The sequence below is a fragment of the Sturnus vulgaris genome, chromosome 18 (genome assembly GCF_052056855.1).
Source record: "Sturnus vulgaris isolate bStuVul1 chromosome 18, bStuVul1.hap1, whole genome shotgun sequence".
Lineage (NCBI taxonomy): Eukaryota > Metazoa > Chordata > Aves > Passeriformes > Sturnidae > Sturnus > Sturnus vulgaris.
Window position 1 is genome coordinate 3,854,667 of NC_142260.1, and position 20,414 is coordinate 3,875,080.

A 20,414-nucleotide genomic window follows, 5' to 3' on the forward strand; every position below is an offset into this window, starting at 1 on the left:
TTTCAGGTGTCCTTAAAAGCACATAAGTAAATGTTCTCTCACCTATCCACTTCAAAAGCACCTCAACCATTCTATTTCTCTTCTAGCTATTAACACTGAGGACCTGAAGGAGAATTTAACCATCTACTTTTAGTTTCCTCACTTTAAGGAAACATTGATGTATTCTGCAGAGAATGGACCAGACTGAAGTCAGCATTTCCAAATGTGCAACATCAAAGCTAACCTTTGATGATTTAAGTGAATGAAGTACATAATTCCTCTTACTTTTAAACTCTTCTCAGCAGGAAGAAAATGAGGCCTATTTTGGCTGCTTGTTAAAATTCAAGGTTCAGGATCTTTACAATTTGCACTCTAATTGGGAAATTATCCTTATTGGCTTGCATCTTCTAGAAAGCATGGTAAGAAAAATAACTTCTCGTTTTCTTTTAGAAGGCTACCAGCTACAACTCTCTGAGAAGACATAGTTAGCTAACCTTATTTCTGCCATTTTCAATTCTTGTTTTTCAAAACCTAAAGTCAATAATAAAAATCAAAGCTATCAGAACAAGAAAGGAATTTTGATGTATTGGCTGGCACATACTGTACCAAAGCCCCACATTTTTCTGGGTAATTAGTCAGTTCAGAAAAAACCTTTGAGGAAAACAACAGCTCTGCTCTTCTGGAATAGCACAAGCCAAATGTAGCAAAATGTTCCTCATGTCCTTTGTCAAAATCTTTCCCTGATAAAATTATTTAGCCAACACCATTCCATTCCTGATTATATCCAGGAGCTGATCCAAAAATACAATGTACCAGCTTTATGCACAATCTCATCTCATCAACATCTAAAAAAGCCCACACTCATTTGGTATGGTTTTATCAGTGTTGTGCACAGGGAGGCCCTAGGAAAGAAATGAGCTTAAACCAGAGAACTACTTCTGCAGGGAAAGAGAATTCTACATGTTGGGGGCTACATTTCACATACTAGTTTTGACATTTTAACTCAAAACTTAAAATGAAAATAGGGGATTGAAAAGGGCATAAAAGAAACAGAGTTACTCATATTCTATGAGGCTTTAAAAAAACTCCAGGACGTGCCATGGGTCAAGATTTGCCACAGAAATATCAGACCTACTGCCATTGTCTTGTGTTTTTCAGGGCACCCCATGTCTGCAGTAAGAGCAGGGATTAAGGCATGGAATTGCATTTCAGCCCCTCTGTTTCCAACGAGCAGCTCAGCTCTGGTGCAAATGTCTGAGTTGGTGCAACATCTCCTGCTCCATTGCAGCTGCAGTTTGATATCCCCTGGGAGAGGAGCAAGGGGACAAAGAGGGAAAGGAGTAGCAATCATATCTTGATACTGAGCTAAACTGACCCAAATTAATGTTTCTTAATCCTGTTTCATTGCACTTCATAAGCCATGCAAGAACTCAGTATTGCTCTTGCCATCACTCTACTAAGAAATTGTGATGTGTATCTAATTATGCTAATTTTGTAACTTTATATATGAGTCAAAATGGTATTCTGTATTTGCCTACTTATGAACAATTTGTATACAATAAGTAGGTAGTCACATATATTAGGATTTATTACCTTAACTTTCTTTATGTCAAATAAAGTAAACAAGGTTGCATTAAAGTAATGGAACCCATTATTTTAAGTTTAAAACAATTGTAGAGAATTATGGAATGAAAAAGATTCCGTGATTCTAATATATTATAAAATAAAAAATACAAAACCAGGTAAAGTATTTAGAAAGTATCTTTAAAAGAAGATATGGAAACCCACTGTAATTTTAACAATATCATAAATCTACATAGATAAGACTAATGTTTGATAGAAGAAATGCTGAAATACCAGTGCTTCAAAAGTTTTATTGTTAACCAAAGTTTTGGGGTTTTAGAGTGCCTCTGGACATGCTGGCGAATGCCCAGGAAAAAAAGCTGTGTATTGTCTACCTGAGGTAATGGAAGGAAAATAAAAGCCCTAAAGAGACTGAGATAAAGGCACACAATGAAGGATGCTCATTCTTTCCAAACACCTCCTTCAATATTTCGATGTTGACCTTGAGCTGCTTTGTTATTCTGCCCAAGCAAAACAAACTTCTGATTTGAGGATTTACTGCTTTATAATTTTATTATAAAGCATCCTAGTTCCTAACTTTTAGATAATAGCTGTCCTTGATAAAAAATTAATGTAATATTTTATTACTAAATAGATCCAGATACAAGCATGATAAATTAATACAGGATGTCCAGCAGTCTAAACTTTGCTATTTCATTAAATTCCTTTACAGAAATCAACAAGCATTTTAATAGAGCCAACATGCATTTTTCAAGGAGAGGTTTTAACAAAATTTTCTATCAAGCACCTTGAGGAAACTGCTCCCACAGGACAAAAGAGAAATACCTCCTGTAACTGAAGGAAGAAAATAAAGGACAGAAGTTGTTCTGTGTGCTGCAGATATTACACTTCCATGGATACTGAGGTGTTCAACATAGTCCTGAAGAGTCTGGAAAGGTGGGTCTGTATAGATGATTAAAGATGAGATGGGAAAATCACAACTAAAGACAGCCAAGGTAGTTACGTGATACTGAGCACCTGAATAATAAAATGTCAGGTGAAAAAAGCAAATCGATGCACATGAGAAAAAAACAAATACAAAATACACTTAGTTAGAGCCCACCATTATATTTTACAAGTCAGGAAAGAGATTAGAGTAATTTTGAATAGCTCTCTGAAAACAGCATTCACCAGCAGACAAAAAGGCAAAAATGTTAAGAATTAATAGGAAAGAGCTGGAAACAGTACAGAATATGAAACCAAATCTTTAAAACAGTTCTTGTCACATCTCTAAAAAAACCGAAAAACCAAGCAAAACAAGCACACACACCCCCAAAAAGAACAACAAACCCTCAACAACATAAAAACCAATGGTTCATAGAAGAAAGACTGGTCAGTAATTGCAAATGGCTTCCATACAAAAAAGGCACTCCTGTATAGGAGCAGGTTAGAAAGTGTTAAACAGGCTGAAGAGGGTGGCCTATTAATTATTTGCTCTCAATTCCTCACAGTACATATGGATAAGGATGCCAAAAGCAGTAACTAGGCAATTGTTTGAGTAGAAAAGTAGTTCCTTCACAACGGTATACAGTTAAATAATTGGATTTGTTACCGCAGGAAGTTGTAAAATAATTGGAGCACGTAAGTCAGTGCACCCAGAGATCAGATGCATTTACAGAGGTACAGCAGTAATTCTATAGAGCCCCTGGACCTGGAAAGGCCTGAGCTGCACATGGTTGAAAACAGTGAGTGTTAAAGAAAGGTTCAGCTTTTGGAATAGCACGAATATTATCCTTTTGTGGGATCAGACGAAAGATTTGCAAGACCTGGATGTGCAGACCTTATGTTCACTGATGGAAGCAGCTTCAATTTCTGAAAGAAATTGATTGTGAGAAAGTAAACAGAGGAAAATCATGAGTAATTGGCAATGCTGAAGAAATGGATGGACAGCACAACAGGCAGAAGAAAGCAATGGGAGGAAAGGATTTTTCTTACATTTTTCTAGTTAATACAAACAGTACATGGTAAGTGCACAGCCAGGACTAAGATCCAGGATGATACTGTGCTGGATTCCTAAGCAGCTTCCATGAAGAAGTAAACATATCTCAGTCTGAAGAATGTCTGGCATCTCCCTGCTTTGTCACGTTTTAGGTTCTTGTAGATGAGAAATCTTCAGATGCTTTTCAAGAGGTTATTTGGGTGGAAGGTCACTGAAAGTGTTTTCAGTTCTTTAAGATGCATCACAGAGAAAGAATTGAATTTCACAGGAGAAATGACAGTAAACCAGCACTTTCCAAACTTTGCAGTCTTACACACACAGACACATTTGCTCACACACACACTAAAGGACATCCCCAATTTTATGGCTCTGTGAAGAAAATCCCATTTGTCTTCGATGCCTTTTAATAGAAGACACAGGTGCAAATCAATATAGAAACTTCCAGAAAATCAAGAAGCTGAGACTGGCATGAAGGCTAACACAGCTCTTAGTTACAAAATATTATTGTTGTTCTCCATCTTTTTCCTACTTATTAACACTGAATCACAGCACAGCCCAGGTTGAAAGGAGCCTTGAAAGGTTGACCTGCCCAACCCTTTGAGGGAAATTATTGAGCATATTCTAATTGTATCTTGAAAACTTCCAGCAATGGGAACACTACCACATTCCTGGGGAGGTTGTTCCAGTGAATGATTGTTCTCACTGAAAAAAATGTGGATTTTTTATTTTGAGATGACACCTCTCCCTGTCACATATATTCAGCTGTACAGTGCTGCCTACACTCCTGGTCCAAAAGCCTCACGTGTGGCTGAGTCAGAAAAAACATGAGAATAATCTCAGCTCAAATCAATGGTACAAACTGGGGAAATGTCTTAAGATGCTCTTGCACTCCCACTGTTTTTCTCCTACAGGATATACAGCAGTAGGAATAAATCCATTTTCTGTGATAGAGGCTTGAAATATCTCTTCTCTTCCTCTAATGTGTCTTACTAGTTTAGCCAGTATAAACATCAGGTTTTAGTAGGCAAAGAAATGTAAAAAACAAAAATATAAAATTGATCTAAGATACAATGGATGGCAATCTCCTCTCTGAAATGTTAAAAACTTGAAAAAGGCCACATGACTTCACAACTCCAAAAGTTATTTCACACTGTAAGTATTACTTGCCTTGTGTACCTAGCAAACTCAATCTATTACAGAAATTCCACAATAAGGTTGTTTTAACAACAAAGAGATAATAGATATCATTCTGTTTTCATTCACTGTAGCTAGACCCTCTATCACAGATGCACAAAATCAAAACAAACTACATTTGATTATTGTCTAAGAAATTTTGTAAGAAACCTACTTTCTTTTCCACAAAGCACAATCAAAGCTTCCACTGACTGCAGAAAGAGACAAATTTCCAATCAAAGCTTCCACTCTCTACAGACAAACTGTACATTTTGTTTGCCTCTAAACCTGTGAGTTTTCCCTGTGCTGTTTTTCTGCAACACCATCATGCCTCTAAGCCAGGCAGGTCACACCTTGTCCTCCTGTTTTATGGCTTGCAGGACACGACTAAGCAAAAGTTTCCTAATATCAAATCCTGGGAGCACAGGTAAATAAAGAAACACGGCAAATTGTTCTTCCAACACCCAAAAGGTAAATTTTCACCTCAGCATCCCTCTTCCCCTTGAAGCTCTCAAGGTCAGTTTTGCCTTAGGCATTGTGATTTATTTGATAACCAATATGAAACTTTATCTAGTTTGCTTGTGTCTCTTTATCAATTCAGTTAAATTGAACTGAACACCACCTTTGCATTAACCCTATTACAGTTACTAGAGCTGATATAAAGGAATCAAAACTTGATAAGCTGAGGAAGCAATTGTCTCACAGATAATGCACATACCTGCTTGTCAACTGAAATCGTTGTTTTCATTCCAATATTCATCTCTTTGGATATGGCTGGGTACAGTTGCTAAATGCTGATCTAAAATCTCTTTTAAGTGTTCCTACCAAACCCAGGAACACCAAAGTTGATGTTCTCTGTGGGGAAGGATCAAGAGAAGAAGAGCCTCGACCCATTTCATTCTGTCCATCATCTTCACTAATATATTTTTAACAATACCACTTGCCTTCAACAGATTGAGAGGCGTGAGAAGATGTACAAAGGGAGCCTTTCATGAGGACTCTTTGGCCTGAGGCTATTTGTCTCCTGAAGTTTTCTGTTTGTTTGGTTTGGGGTTTTTGTTCGTTTTTGAATCAACTTAAGTTCTTGTCCTAAAATCAGGAATTTAATTTAGGCTCTCTGAATTGCATTCTGCAGGAATCTTCCACTTCTCAGATAACTACAGAGAATCCCAGGGAGACAAATTTTGTTAGGTTAAAATTCACCTTTTTTATATAATGGCCTTTCCTGAAGTGACATATTTCAGATTACATTCAAAAAAATTTGCTTGGGGCAGCAGAAGGAATAGTAAGCTAAAGAGAGACAGCATCTATCCTTCTCTTAATTCTTAATTATATTGGCTAAGAAATTACATTCTTAAGAATTAAAATCTTAATTATCTTTATTAATGTTCTTTTCTATCCAAATCGTAGGCTGCAGTAATTAGGAAATAACCTCCCCAATATTTTTCCTCATAGATCAAAAGAAATAAGAGAGAAATAGAAACCTGTAACTTGGAACTAGAATTTCTAGGTTTTCTAGAAACATTTCTTGTATGTTCTACTCATTATTTTCATATCTTCCCTTCATTTCTTCTTTATATTCAACAACTGACTACAAACAAGTAACAATTGCCAAGCTAGCTAAACAAACAAAATATATAATGTCCACACCTATGCAAAAAAAATTAGATCTAAATATAAATTAATACCAACGATACTGTTTGATCTCTGCAAATACGATGATGTTGAATTCTGTTGAACATGTTTCTAAGGCATGTAAATATTTTTCCAACACAAACTTTTTTGTTGTTGTTAATGTTTCTTAGTTAGAACAATGTTTATTTGAATTTCCATGGCATTTAAAGACAATTTACAAATTCGTTTTCTAAGTGTTCCCTCCAAGTGTTATGTTTTTAACCTTGTTGAAAACAAAAAAGTATATTTTTACAGAACAACCAGGATAAAGTTACTAACTGAACATGCCATTTACTTATTTTGTTAAAGGAAATATTTAAATTTCTAATCAGAACCAGCTATGATTTTTTTCTAAAATTCTCATTATCCACTTAAATCAGAAATTATTTTCTGAAGAAACCATGGAATTAAGAAGATAAACAGGGCAACTACAATACTTTCCATAACAATTTATTTGCCAACCTGTGTGAATGGCACCACACACTTCTATTATGCACAGAAAAAATCCACTTCAATTCTAAATATGTGTTAAGCGTGTTTTTGAACTGCAGTGAAGCAAAAAGAAAATTTCAATCACACAGCTTGTTTGAATTATAATCAGTACCTTAACTGAACACACTGCAGAGCTTCATGAATATTCAACTACAGAATTATCAATTACGCTATATCAGTGCTTTTGGCATTAAAAATTTAATTTTCTTCATTTTTTGAAGCAGGGTGGAGTAATGGAATTTTATTTAGTTCACTCATTAGGTTCATACTCTGTCTTCATTTATATTTCTTCAACTACACCAACCCAAAAGTCAGGCTTTAGTGAGTCACACAACTTTTCTAGTCAGGTTACTCTGCAAGCACAGGCAGCAGTGACTTGTTCAGTTTTCTCTCACAAAGCTGCCCAGCTGCAGCCCTTACTGTGAAGGGTTAATGTTCCTGAGGAAGGGCTGAATATTGAAAACATGCTGAATACACTTTGCACTGGTACATTATTTAATCTTATTAGCTGACAAGAACATTAAATTTCACCCATTTAAATCATTATTTCATAGTACAAATGCAGTAGAAAATAATAAAACCATGTACTTAAGAAAGTGAGGGATAGAGCAGTTCAGTCCTGAACTCTTCTTCTTCACTGTATAACAACACATCTTTCTCTATAGCCTTCAAATATTTTGGGAAAGATTACTTTTTTTAAAATTTTTTTTTTTCATTTTAAGAACCTCAGAACATTCAAAACTATGTGAATGTAATTCTTCAGCACTTTCCAATAAACACCTGCCAATAGAACAAAGATTTACTACTGTGAAGAAGAAATGATCACTCCCCAATGCACTTAAGTAAAACTGGCCATGGTCTTGCTTCTTCACCTGAACTGTTTATCAGCTGTTGGTGCTGTGGAATAAATACTGCTTCAGGCTAGGTCCAAATGATTAAATTCACTGGAGTAAAACTCTTTGTGTTATCTAAAAGCAGCTGTCTCATTTCTTGCTCTGCTGAACTAAATCTCACTTTTGTCACATACCCGAAGCACATCCAGTCACCAAGAATGCAGAGTTACACCCTGAGTTTTATGAACATCCATCAGGATGGGGCATTCAGTTCAGTGCAATAATGTTTGGTAGTTATGGAAAAAGATACAGAGTTTTGGATATTAGTTAGGCAAGCCAACAATGATATTTATCTTTTAGAAACATTATTTTAGGGTTTCATATCTTCTCATCTGTGACCCCATCCATAACTTTTACTGAACAGTTTAATTAGACTTGTTTATAAAGCAGCATTTAGTTTAAAAACTAGCAAATGGGCAACACATGTTAACCAAAGAAAAAAAACCACTGAAATGTGTTAAAAATTGTCAGAATAGCAACTGACCTGTGCAACCTTCTTACTCACTGCACTGGGTGAGACCCACAAATGAGAAATCAGCCCAACAGTTTCAAATAGCAGAAGTATAATTTAAAATGCAAGCAGAAAGCTTTTTACCTATCAGAGGAGCTTAAGGTGTGGAATTCTCATGGTCAGCAGAGTGCCTTGCAGCACTCTTCACACAGGTGAAGAAAGGACAATGAATATTCAGCAGGCTGATGGCTGGAATGCTGCAGGCAGGAGCTTCCTGTTTTAAACATAAAGAAACAAATTGAATACTAGATAGAAAAGGGTGGGATTTTTTGTTTGTTCGAGCAGAATGAACAACTCCTTCCAAACAGATGATCAGGTATTTCTTTCAAATAATCACAGAATAACAAACCAGTGAGTAACAGAAACAAAGTGTGTAGTCAGTTTGCCTAAGAGCAAGTAAGATCTCATTCTGCCATTTTTTACTGGAGTTCACTTCAACCAAAAGGATCTCTAGAAACTTCTGAAGCGAGCTGAAGGAAGACAGAAGGGGAGTTCTTTAACAGGATCACTATATCTCATTTTGAGAGCATCTGTTTAGTGTTGCTGGTTTTCCCAATGCCATTTTAAAAAAAGGAGAAAAACAAAAATACTCCTCATCCATAAACCAAATATCTGCATACTCTGCATAACCTTCAGAGAAAGAGACCAGTATTTTGCTATATATTAAAAAAACCCAAACCCTAAACCTATGACAGGTGATTTAAAGGGCACCTGAAGTAGTGAGTCCAAGAGAGCAGCGTTCATGATGTGGAACTCCTGGAGTTTCAGCAGCCTTAGAGCTTGCCTGGTGACCTCGAACATGCACAGAAGGACATCATTGGTGGAGAAACCACTTCAGATGCAAGGAAATTTTCGGGGAACAGATTCCTGAACCCCAGCTGCCTTCTTTAAATGACCAGAAAGCAGATAAGGGCTGCTGTCTCTGGGTATTACTTTATTCTCCCTGGCTGAGCTTCAAAACATCTGTTGCATAAGGAAAGTCTCATTAGGATGGCTGCCTCTGCCCGGATGGCTGACATTTACTTGCCATGGGAAGAACCTGTCCACTACCAACATTCCCATGAACCTGACTGACATGCCTAAAGAGCAGGCTGAGCAGAGTCCATAGCCTGTTCCCAAAGACTGCAGAAACCTCAGATCTTTTCCTTTTAGGCATTGCAGCCTCGATGGAAAAATCTGCAAAACAGATGAGGGTGTGTGTTACAAAGGAACAGAGCTCTGCACCACTTTGGAAAGCAGACAAACACACGGACTGCCACCAGCTATTAGAACTTGGTGTGAAATCACTGGAGTTATCAGCCTGCAGCTTTCACGATCTGTTTCACAGACATCTATGAATTTTTTCCAAAATAAAGACAGCAGTGCAGCAACAGACCATTTAGTAACCTATGCCTCCCTACATTAAAAAATGGGTTATTTCTAAGCAGCTGAGCTATCAAAACCTGCTCTTCGGGTATTTTATTTTATTTTATCGTTTTGTGTCTTATCTCCCTCATAGCAAGCTTCCATGTCTCCTAGTCTCCTACCAGTCTGGAGAGCCAAGAGACAGCATTTGCTCTGCCTGGTTTTAAGCTTTACACGTGCCAGGTTGCCAGCTGGCAGATCAAACAGAATCAGTGATAATTTCAGCTCATAGTGCAGCCTTGCCTCTTAGCAGCACTAAGCTGGGTCTCTCCTCTCTTACCACACCACTAATTTTCACTTATAGGAGTTTAATACTTTTGCAATCCTCTCCTGCCAAACTCAACAAGTCGGACAAGTTCAAAGGGTACTGGAAGGGAATGAAGGGAGGGCAGGGAAGAAGGGGGAAAGATACTTGGCTGACAACCAGAATAACAGAATAATTTTTAGTCCAAGGAAAACAATACCAAAAATAGATTTTGGAAAGAATAAATGCATAGCTAACACTTAAAGAAGGCTCGTGGACAGCATATAAAGAGAAATGTGTCTCTAAACAATAGCCATGTAATACTTTTTCTCTAGAAAGAAGCTTATGTAGCTAATGCAGTGTGTTCAGGTCTCCCTCTTCCTCCTGCACTGCCATAAGTTGGTGATGAGTTTCAAGCTAAGCTGATGCAGGGACTGGCAGATATCAGGAAGTCTGTATTTCCATGGCAGATGCAAGTTCAGATGTACAGCATCTGAAACAGAAACTATATAGAATAGCTTAGAAATACAGAATAAACTGATGTCATAACAGCTGTGGTGAGGGTGCTATAGACACTGGTCCAAGAGAAATCAGGTTTCTTTGTTTCAAGTATTTAACAGCATCATGAAAAATAAAAGCTACAGTTTTCAAGTTCCACACATCTCCTCTGTTGTCTTCTCCCCTTCCCCAGTCAGGTTATTCATGTGACCACATATCTCAGCAGTAAAAGTCACAATTTGGTAAATGAAGCATGGGTGTGCTGGTTTTACAGGCACATGAGGAACAGCCACAGAAGCACCTCCCAAGCTTGACATAAAAGGATAACCTTTGGAATTTTAATTACACAGGACTTCAGTAAACAAGTATCAATAAATATTTATGGATCTAACATTTGGACTCCTCTATTAGATTTGTAAAAAAAAAACCAAACCAAGCAACAACCAACAAACCAAACCCACAATCAGTGCTGTTGACATTCCTGTTTAAGGACAAACCCAGGTAATTGTCCAGAACTCCATGTGGAACAGTTGAGAAGGAAAGTAAACAAAGAATTCCCACAGAGGTTCACAAAGACACATGCTTCTACACTCACTGGAGTTTCTGCAGCTATAAAGCTACAAATTGTCATATTTTTCAATACTTAAAACCAAAATTGAAACATTGCAATTAAATCCCAAGGGCGTCAAGATTCATTACAGAAAAATACTGTACTGAGATTGCAAATACAAGCTAGTAGAAATGTGAGGGGTGCTCACTGTGTGTGTAACACTGCAATCCTTATTTTGAGAAAAGCTGTGATCCATGTACGTGGCAGTAGTTTATCCAGTCTTTTTAGAAAAATTAGAAAGCCCAGATGTACTTAGAGGTACTGCAGAATTTAAGTGGGCCTTCATTCTACAGAGTATCATAACTGCCTCTAAGAATCACTTCATCTACATGTTCATAACTCCCTTGAAAAAGAGCATTAATCAATAATTAAATATATGTATTTCTACCACTGATACATTCTTGATATCAGACCTCTCAACTGGACTCCTAAGAATATGTTAAAGAAAATACTTGAAACAATTATGTGACTGTTGTGGATTACCATATGCAAATTGACCTGCACACTGTTCTGCAGTTTGAACCTTGAGGATTCTTCAAGCTAATTGGAATAAATAGAACCAGTTATTTTGCTCTTAAACAAGGCTTCAATTTCTCCAAGTCTTTCCTCTAACATTCCTCAGGAGTCAAGAGAACGAGGCATAGAAATGTCTGAGGAAACAATTCGATTCCATAACCAAATTACAGTTGCCAAAATAACATGCCTTCCTCTGCCTGCTATGTTTTATGAAGGAAGTTGAATTTCCTGCTCTCTTTGAGAAATAACTGAATGTTCAAGGCTTTGAGCCCCACAGAGATGCTAAAGATTCCATTAGCTACTACTTAATTTCTTTTCTTTTGGATAGCAGGGTTCCCATAACTGCCTCAGGAACAAGGACATTTTACACTGACCACTGGGATGTTACAGGGAGAAAAACCTACTCGGGCTGATGCAAAAGTCTGTAAGCCGATTTTCACACTTGCTATCAGGGGACTGAAGGAATTTAGAGAAAGGTCAACCTTTTCAGCAGTTTGTCTTGCAGAGAAATGAGAACTTGGTCCAAATATTCAACACACACGTCATGAAGAAGCAACTGAATTCGGTTGGGACCCACTGTCCTGTTTGACCCAGCCACTTTGGGATTCACACAGCTGGGACACATTTTGCTCTCAGGTGTCACCACAGGGACCTGGAACTATGGGGCAACTCTGCTCTCCACTACACTGAGCACCTCTGTCACATCCTCAGTCCCACAATCTCCCTGTCCAGGAAAGGGCTGGTAATGCACTGTGGCAATTCGTACATCATTTTTGATATTTTTATTGCTATAGCAACTGAGTGTAGGCATTTAAACATAGCAACAGACTTTTTATAGCACTTTCTTGGATGTCAAAATGGCACGTTGTTTTATTTTCCAAGCAGATGCTCAGAAGATAAGTACACAGGATGATTGTACAGTACCCACCTTCAAAAGGAAGAAAAAACCTCCCAGCTTCACAACTTCTGAAGCTGACAGATGAGTGTAAAATACATTGTGAGTTGCAAGGTTTTTGTCGTGAGCTTAAGAAACTTTGTTCTGAGAAAACATTTCACCAACTACTACCTAAGATTAAAATTAGGTGGAAAACTCGGTTTATCTGTGCCCATTTTGTAAAAAGCTGTACAAGAAATTTACCAAATCCTGCTCTGAAGGGAAAAATGTCCATCAACTCTGATCTTTGCCTGTTAAGCAACATAAAAAGGGAAACTGTCTTCATATTAAGTGGAGCCAGATTCTCAGGAGTGATCAAAGTCCACTGAGACAGACCCATAGGTCACACACATGGGCAAAGCTCCACACAATCCAAACAGCAACAGCAATTTACAAGAAGGGAGTTTGACATGCTAGATGGTTTAAGGAAATACAAGTCATCATTTTCATAATAAGAATCACAGAATAATTAGGGCTGGGAGGCACCTCTGGAGATCATCCAGTCCAACCTCCCTGCCAAGTCAGAGTCACCTGGAGCAGTGACACAGGAATGCACTCAGGTGGGGTTTGAACGCATTCAGAGACACTCCACCATCTCCTTGGACAGTGCTCTGACACCCTCAATGTAAAGAAATTGTTTCTCATGTTGAGATGGAACTTCCTGTGTTTCAGTTTGTGGCCATTGCTCCTCATCCTGTCCCTGGGCACCACTGAAAAGGCTCTGGCACCGTTCTCTTAGCCCACCTTTGAGATATTTTTATGCATTAATGACATCCCCTCTGAGCCCTCTGTCAACTAACCAGGCACAGCTCCTGCAGCCTCTCCTCATCACAGAGATGCTCCAGACTCTTCATCCTCTTTGTGGCCTCCACTGGACCCTCTGCAGTAGCTCCTTGTCTCTCTTGTCCTGAGGAGCCCAGAACTGGACACAGCACTCCAGAGGTGGCTGACTAGAGGGGCAGGATCCCCTCTCTCAGCCTGCTGGCCACACTCTTCCCGAGGCAGCCCAGGCTACTTTTCTTGTGGGCAGTATTTTTCCTCTGGGTCCTTAATTTTAGCATCATTTCTAAAGTGATCGGTAAAAATCACCACTTGGTAATTAATGTAGTTTCTGAACACATTAATAGATAGGGAAATGTCAAATAGCAACAGGACAGATTTCCTTGGAGATCTTCAGGTAGAATTCAGTCTTCTGTTACAATTATATGTCAGTTTTGTAGAGAGTGAGATGGTTGATGATTACCATTTTACTAAGAAAAACATTTAAAATCTGTTAAACAAAAAATGTCAAAGCCTCGCACAAAATTAATCCAACAGGAAATATCAAGAGCTTCTTATAAGGGTACAAGGTTGTTAATACTCCAGTGACTCTATTCCATTAGCACATAATAGATGAGTTTTGGAAGAGACATTTTAATGCTGTGTTTTATGCAGAAGAGATTTCAAACAGATCCCAAAAGCTCAACATGAAGATAAAAACTGAGTTTTACATGCTGAGGTTTTAGATTATATCCCACAAATTCTTTCTCCTTGTGCCTTACAGATATTTTTACTTAATGCATTGAGAGGCTTTCACACCTCCCTAATCTTGCTTCAGGTTCCTAAGATACTTGGGAATTCTAATAAATCTGCTTGGATTTCAACAGTCTGTTCCACTGACTATTGCACTTACTAAAGCCAGTTTTTAGAGCAATGCTGATCATTTTATCTATCAAAGAATAGGAGTAAGTTCTTAACTGCAACAGCCCTCGGGGAAATCCAGATGGGCACCACTGTACTGGCATAAGGGTGAAGGCACAATATGCAGGTTTGTTTCCAAGACTTTTCCAGTCTGAGGTGATGTGCAGAACATCAGATTGACTCAGCTCCTCCTCTTGGGACAAACTCCACCCTCCCCTGCAACCAGGCCCCAGTCACGTAATTCTATTTTCATAAGCCCAGAGATCAGCGCCTTTCATTCGCTATTTATAAAGAAAAAAGATGGGAAATTCAGTGGCTGAAATTGGAAAGCAATTTTCATACATCATCAAATTATTTCCCTTCCTCTCCACAAGCTCTCCTTCAGCTTATGGCTAGACACTTTATTTTTAATTTTTCTGTTCAGCAGTTACAGCACAGTTGAGCACAAGTTTAGAAGTCTTAACAGGAAACATTAATTGACATATGAGACCTTACTATATTCTACTACTTTCTAAAAGAGACTGGAGAAACTAGGAGAACATTCAAAAACGAAATAGAGGATTTTTCTTGTCCAAAATTTCAGAAAAAGCTATCATTTTACAGATTTTGTAATTTGTTAGTACAAATAAGGTCCAAAATAAGATGGGAGAAAATAGACCTGCTTCTCCTACTCAGATTGCCCGAACTGAGAGAGTCTTTACCTTTGTGGTGTTCACTAAGTGCCTCCTCTGGCAACACTGAAGTCAATGGAAACTTTGCTGACGATTTCAAAAGAAAGGCTCAGAGCCAAATTCCCCATGTATAACTTCAGCCTTACAAAACATTCTGCAGAATTATATAAACAGCAATAATTTTACTCAGAAGGCAAGTTTCTACCCCAAAACAATTATTGTACTTGCCCCAGCAGCCCAGAATTTCTATCACGCATTCATTTTCAGGATGCGAAGTATTACAGTGGGTAAGAAAACAGTGTGCAGCTCCTACACAAAAAGCTTTCCCCACCACCACTCTTTGTTATATCAACTTTTCAACCCTTTTGCTCTTTGCAGAAATCCCAGTAACTAATCCAGTGGGCTGTATTTTATAGCCATGAGATTGCAGCTCTCTTTGGATAACCACTAGGTGTATTTACAGATAAATTAGGGGACAGCAGTGACTAAAGCATGCATGTGCACCACGACAAATCACAGCAGAATATGCTTTAGCTGGGGAAAAGACTTCCAGGTTCACATATTTATTTGACATACATTAGCTGGCAGGTTTGAATGCTTCCCTCCCTGCTCCTCTCATCTTCCCCTGCCCCAGCAACCCCTCTTAGCATAAGGGAAGATCATATTCTACAGACCCTGCTTGTCCAAATCTACAAATCTCTACAGATGTCTACCATACTACAGGTTCCTGATTACTTGTGATAGCTAAAGATTTTGTGTTTTGCACGTTTTAGGATGAGTGCAAGTTCTAGTACATGGTAAGGCATTCTTGACTCCAGCTATGAAATGGAGGTGAGTGTGTGGTCTTTGTTGTTGGTTTTGTTGTTTCAATCTTTTAGCTATTTAATAAATTTGGCAATTCTTAAGTAAAATTTAATTCTCAAATTGTTTTTTGAGATTGTAAAATTAACGATAGACACACTGAAATTAACCTAAAAGAAACAGAAATATGAAGCAAAAAACCCATTACATCTACCTACTTAGATTAGAGGATTAAATCCAGGAATGCTTTTAAAGCTGAAGGTCTCCATCAAAACCTGAGGTTGCAAGTCCACTTGCTCTAAATAACAAATCCCTCTCTCCTTTTCAGAATCCTTAGGACTTACTTTCCTGGGAGGGAAAGTGAGTTATTATTTCAAAGCACTACCATAACAGTCACAGTCTAAGCTCTCTACAAATCTCTACACATGTACATAAGCAGTAATTCATGTCTTGAGTCATTAGTTTAGAAGCTTACAGAGATCCATCACCCACTCAGATTTCCTTTCTGTCAGTGATCCCGAGATCCAAAACATCTCTTTGACCCACTTTTCAAAGGGAGCACAGACAGAGAGCGCATCCCAAAGAAATTCTTCTGCTTAGTTTACAGGAAGGCTGCAAGTTAGGACAGCAAAAAGATGTATCTCTGCTCACAAATCCCCCAGATCTTTAAATAACCCACAGACCCTGAAACAGCAAGGATTTTCTTTCCCCTTCCACTCACAAGCCATGTAATCCTTCTTTTTCCTGGACTTACACACTTCTCTAAAAATAGCAAATAGATGAGGGAGGAGAACTCCATGTGAGGAACATACACATACAACCCATGAAAGGAGAAGCTTTCACATCTCTCTCTCCCAGGTCCAACTCCCTTTACCTCACTTGCTCACTCTGTCCTAAATAATTTTTTTAAAGTTATTTGACAACAACCTATCCTTAAAAGCTATCAGGAAGCAGACTGATTGAAAGGAGGATCGAAGAGGCTGGGGCTAAACATTGGAGTTATTAATCTGGCCTCTAGATAATTCTTAATTTCCAATGTTTTGGTCCCAGATAAATAGGACTACAGTTATTAAAACTGACCCAGACACAAAAAAGGACAGCAGGTAAGGAAGCATACAGATTTCATGCCCACAGACAATTTAGAACTTAATCCAGAAAAATGTGAAGTAGATGGATTTCTAAAAGTTAAATACAATTAAAATCCTAGCTACTTATCAGTGCTGATGTTAACACAATAGTCATTATACACAAATAAGCAACTTGTACTTTTGTATTAAATTACCCTTTTGTCATGATAATATCTTTACTGAAGATAAATTTACACACAGGCACTTTATTTCATATTCTAAGTCACAAAAAAAGGAAGAATTGTGTGAAATAAGAACAATAGTTGTTGAAGTGCTATATCATGCATTAGATATATACACTTGGTTCAGACTTGGAGGAATTAGACACAGATTAGTTATCCCAACCTTAACACATTGTTAAAAATAAGTCATGGAAACTTAAACACCTTCTAGAATACCATCTAAAGTTATATATCCTTGCACAAGTTGAAGGGTTGCATAAAACATCACAAGTAAAGTAACACATGCAAGACCAAGGGTCTTTGGAGGGCAGAAATACAAGACCATTATATAAGTGAGGACCATCAGTATTCAGCATTTCAGGTACTGGACTAATTCTTAATTTCCACTGCTCTAATAAACTTAGATTTCTGTGAGTTGTATCATTAGATTATTAGGCTCCAAGTGTGATATAATTGTTGATTTGGGATATTATTATTAATTTAAAACATGAAGGTCAGCTAGAAGTTTAACCTAAATATACTAAGCTGTTCACTAATGATAGTCCAGAGAAAAATAAAAGGAAAAACTATTACAAGTTTTGCAACAAGATTTGAAATGCTTTAACAAGTAAGATTCTTTTATCACAGTCTCTTGAAGCTGAAGCAAACTTTCACTAAAGTGTACACACACCTACCATATGAAATAGAAATGTAGTAGCTGTCAGCACCCACAAGAACACTGTCTACACTAAGAGCTCTAAATTCACCCAAACTCTGTATGGCAGAAACTACAAACTATGCTCTAATCACTTTGCAGAGGTGGAAATTCACCACTGATTGCAGAGAATTTTTCACCAGGTGAAGCCATGCTATGCAGATTTGAAATAGCAACTCACTAACACAAGTTGTTCATAATGTGAGTTAGTAACAGAAACCTAAGTCTTTAATTGCAGCTATCACTTCCTTGCACTGACCTCATTCTTTCATGTTGTTTACATTCTGTTGTCTGGAGCATAAGAAGACCTTAACATACACATTAGTAAGACAAAAATGTGTTGTAATTTGTCAAGGAAATTGAATCCATTTTAATTCAGAGTACCTACCAAATAGCACAGATAAAACTGAAAACCACAATATCAGGAAAACAAATAAAGAGATTTTTCTGTACTAAAGGAAACACGTTATAACACTTGAAGATATTTGTTTTTCTCTCTACAGCCTTCCAATTAAACACAACTTTGTGGTATTAATTTACATCTAACAGGACTTAACTCAAACACAGACTGTGTAAAGAAATGGCTCTGGAAATGCCTTTTTAAAAGATAAATTCCAGACCAGGTATTCCACCAACATGAACCACTCCAGCAGTGTTCAAAGCATAAGGGAAGTCACACAATTAAAAAGAAAAAGAGCAATCTGTGACTTATCTGTTTCTCTGTAAAATGGATTGCTCCTAAGACTCTCTCTTGGTTAGCACAATACAGATGACACAGTATCTGTGAATCGGGTTGCCTCGAATTACTGACTACACACCTTTATTAATCAAGCTCAGTATAATTAACACAGCTTTTTCTTTTTCATTCTTGTAGAGTCCCAAACAGTTTGTAAGCAGAACGAGGTTACATTGACTACACCCAGTTTTTAAGCAGCTAAAATCTGACAAAGAGGTAGAATTGGAAGAGGGTGGAGGAGAAGAGGTAAAGAACCAGCTCCCTGCTATCACAAGAACAAAGTACTGTACCTTTAAGGAGGAAAAATGGTTCCGTTCTGTTTCACAGCTGAAAAAGAGCTTATTCCTGGTAATAGAGATTACTTACCTAAAACTTCAGTTATTCTTCTCTTTCCCCTCGGGCCAGCCTCTCTTTCACTCTTGGGAGCTTTTACCATTTAAGGTCAATGTTACATCTGGCTCTAGTAACTAAAGCTGAAGCAATTTTTAACTCGGAGATCCAACAGGCTGCCTAACATTAGAATGAGAGTTTAAATTTAAAGTAACTCTTCAGAAAGCTTTTCTTGCCTCAGAGAATTACAGAATTAAAGGCTCTCCTGTTCTGGCATAAGTACTCTGGGTACAACATGATGCAGACATCCCATTAGCATTCTTCAAGTTCAGTGCATATAAGCTCCACTTACTCATTTCTGATTAAAATAGGCAAGTAGGAAGAACAGATGAAACAGTTTACATCATGTTATGTTAACCCTTAGAATTTTTTACTGACACAGAGGCTACTATTTTTCATTGCTCTCCCCCTCCCTTTGTTTGGTCAGAAGGAGTCTAAATTAGAGAGCAAATAGAAGGCATGTGAACTTTTAAAGAACGCTGGCTTCGGTCCAGTCATGGGCTCTGCTCTTCACTTGCAGAGTAGGAATAATTCCCAGTGAATCCACAGAACTTGCTTGTATCCCATGAGAGAATGTAGCTACAAATGAGGCTTGAAGAGGGAAAAGAAACCCAAAACCTTTACCACAGTACATTCAGGTACCTACAGAGCAATCTCTTGCATGTGATTCAGAGCTCTCAGCTCTAAAACTGACAGAGATTTTACTTCAGCCCTTTAGCTGCTTCAGACTACTCACTTATTGTATTACAATTACATCCACAGATCCTAAGAGTTCTCTAAAGCCAGGTGCTGGGAAGTTATTAAATGTAAGAAAGCCAAACCTGTCCAAAAATCCTTTCAAAATTGAAGTAAAGACAAGAGAAAAGAAAGTGAGTAATGTAAGAAAAAAAAACAAAACAAAACCAAAAAAACCCAAAACAGGCAGCAGATTGCATGTAAAATTGGATAGTAAGATTTGAGGGGATATATTAGGGCTGTTTTAAGAGAAAGCAGCAAAAGATACTAAATTAACTGCCTTTTGACAGTGGCTGATAAGAGCAGTAAGGCAGAAACAAATCAGACAAAAGAAAGAAGTAAAGATTTGATGATTTGACTTGAAAAGTACCATAGGGCACTGGTGCATGGCTTGTAGGAGAAATGGGCAAAGATGAGTTGATGGCAACACAGCACAGAAAATACAAAGCTGAGCACCTGCTTTGTGCCACATCATGTTTCAGATTATTATTCTACACTTAAAGACATTCTTTGTTCCAAAGATCAATGAAGAGGAAAAAGGCTCTGAACAACTTCTCTAACACTGGTGCTTAAGCTTGTTCCCCATGTAAATGGAGTAGCTGGGTTTTCCCTATACCTTTTCAGCTACCGATGTCCTCTGTCCACTTACAGTCCTTCACACCAGCACTGACTCTGACAAAGCATTTTAACACACCTCCTTTCATCTTTTTGAATTACTGCTTCATTACCCACAAACTCATGTTCTGAAATAGCCTCCTGTGACTCAGCATGGTTTCAGTCTTCCATCTAGCTATCTGCAGCTACAGAATTTTTACTAGCATCTGTAACTCATCATTTTTCAGCTTTATTTTCTCAGAATTTCTAGGCCACAAGTGTCAAATGCTTCATTTGTCTACGACAGAAGTCGT

At 37.9% G+C, this 20,414-nt stretch overlaps 1 protein-coding gene across 6 annotated transcripts in view; it reads right to left on the reverse strand.

Annotated features, from left to right (window-relative positions):
• The window catches only part of IRAG1 (inositol 1,4,5-triphosphate receptor associated 1), a 70,196-nt gene that overhangs the window by 37,865 nt on the left and 11,917 nt on the right, over positions 1-20,414 (reverse strand). For 3 of the 6 annotated variants that reach the window (XM_088175620.1, XM_014876308.2, XM_014876304.2), the window contains exons 1-2: positions 18,672-18,754; positions 8,369-8,498 (exon numbers count right to left, since the gene is read on the reverse strand). The gene's annotated coding sequence lies outside the window, so the exon portion shown is untranslated. Of the gene's footprint in view, positions 1-8,368; positions 8,499-18,671; positions 19,191-20,414 lie in introns of those variants that run through there. The other 3 variants (XM_014876305.2, XM_088175616.1, XM_088175618.1) reach the window with 3 other exon arrangements.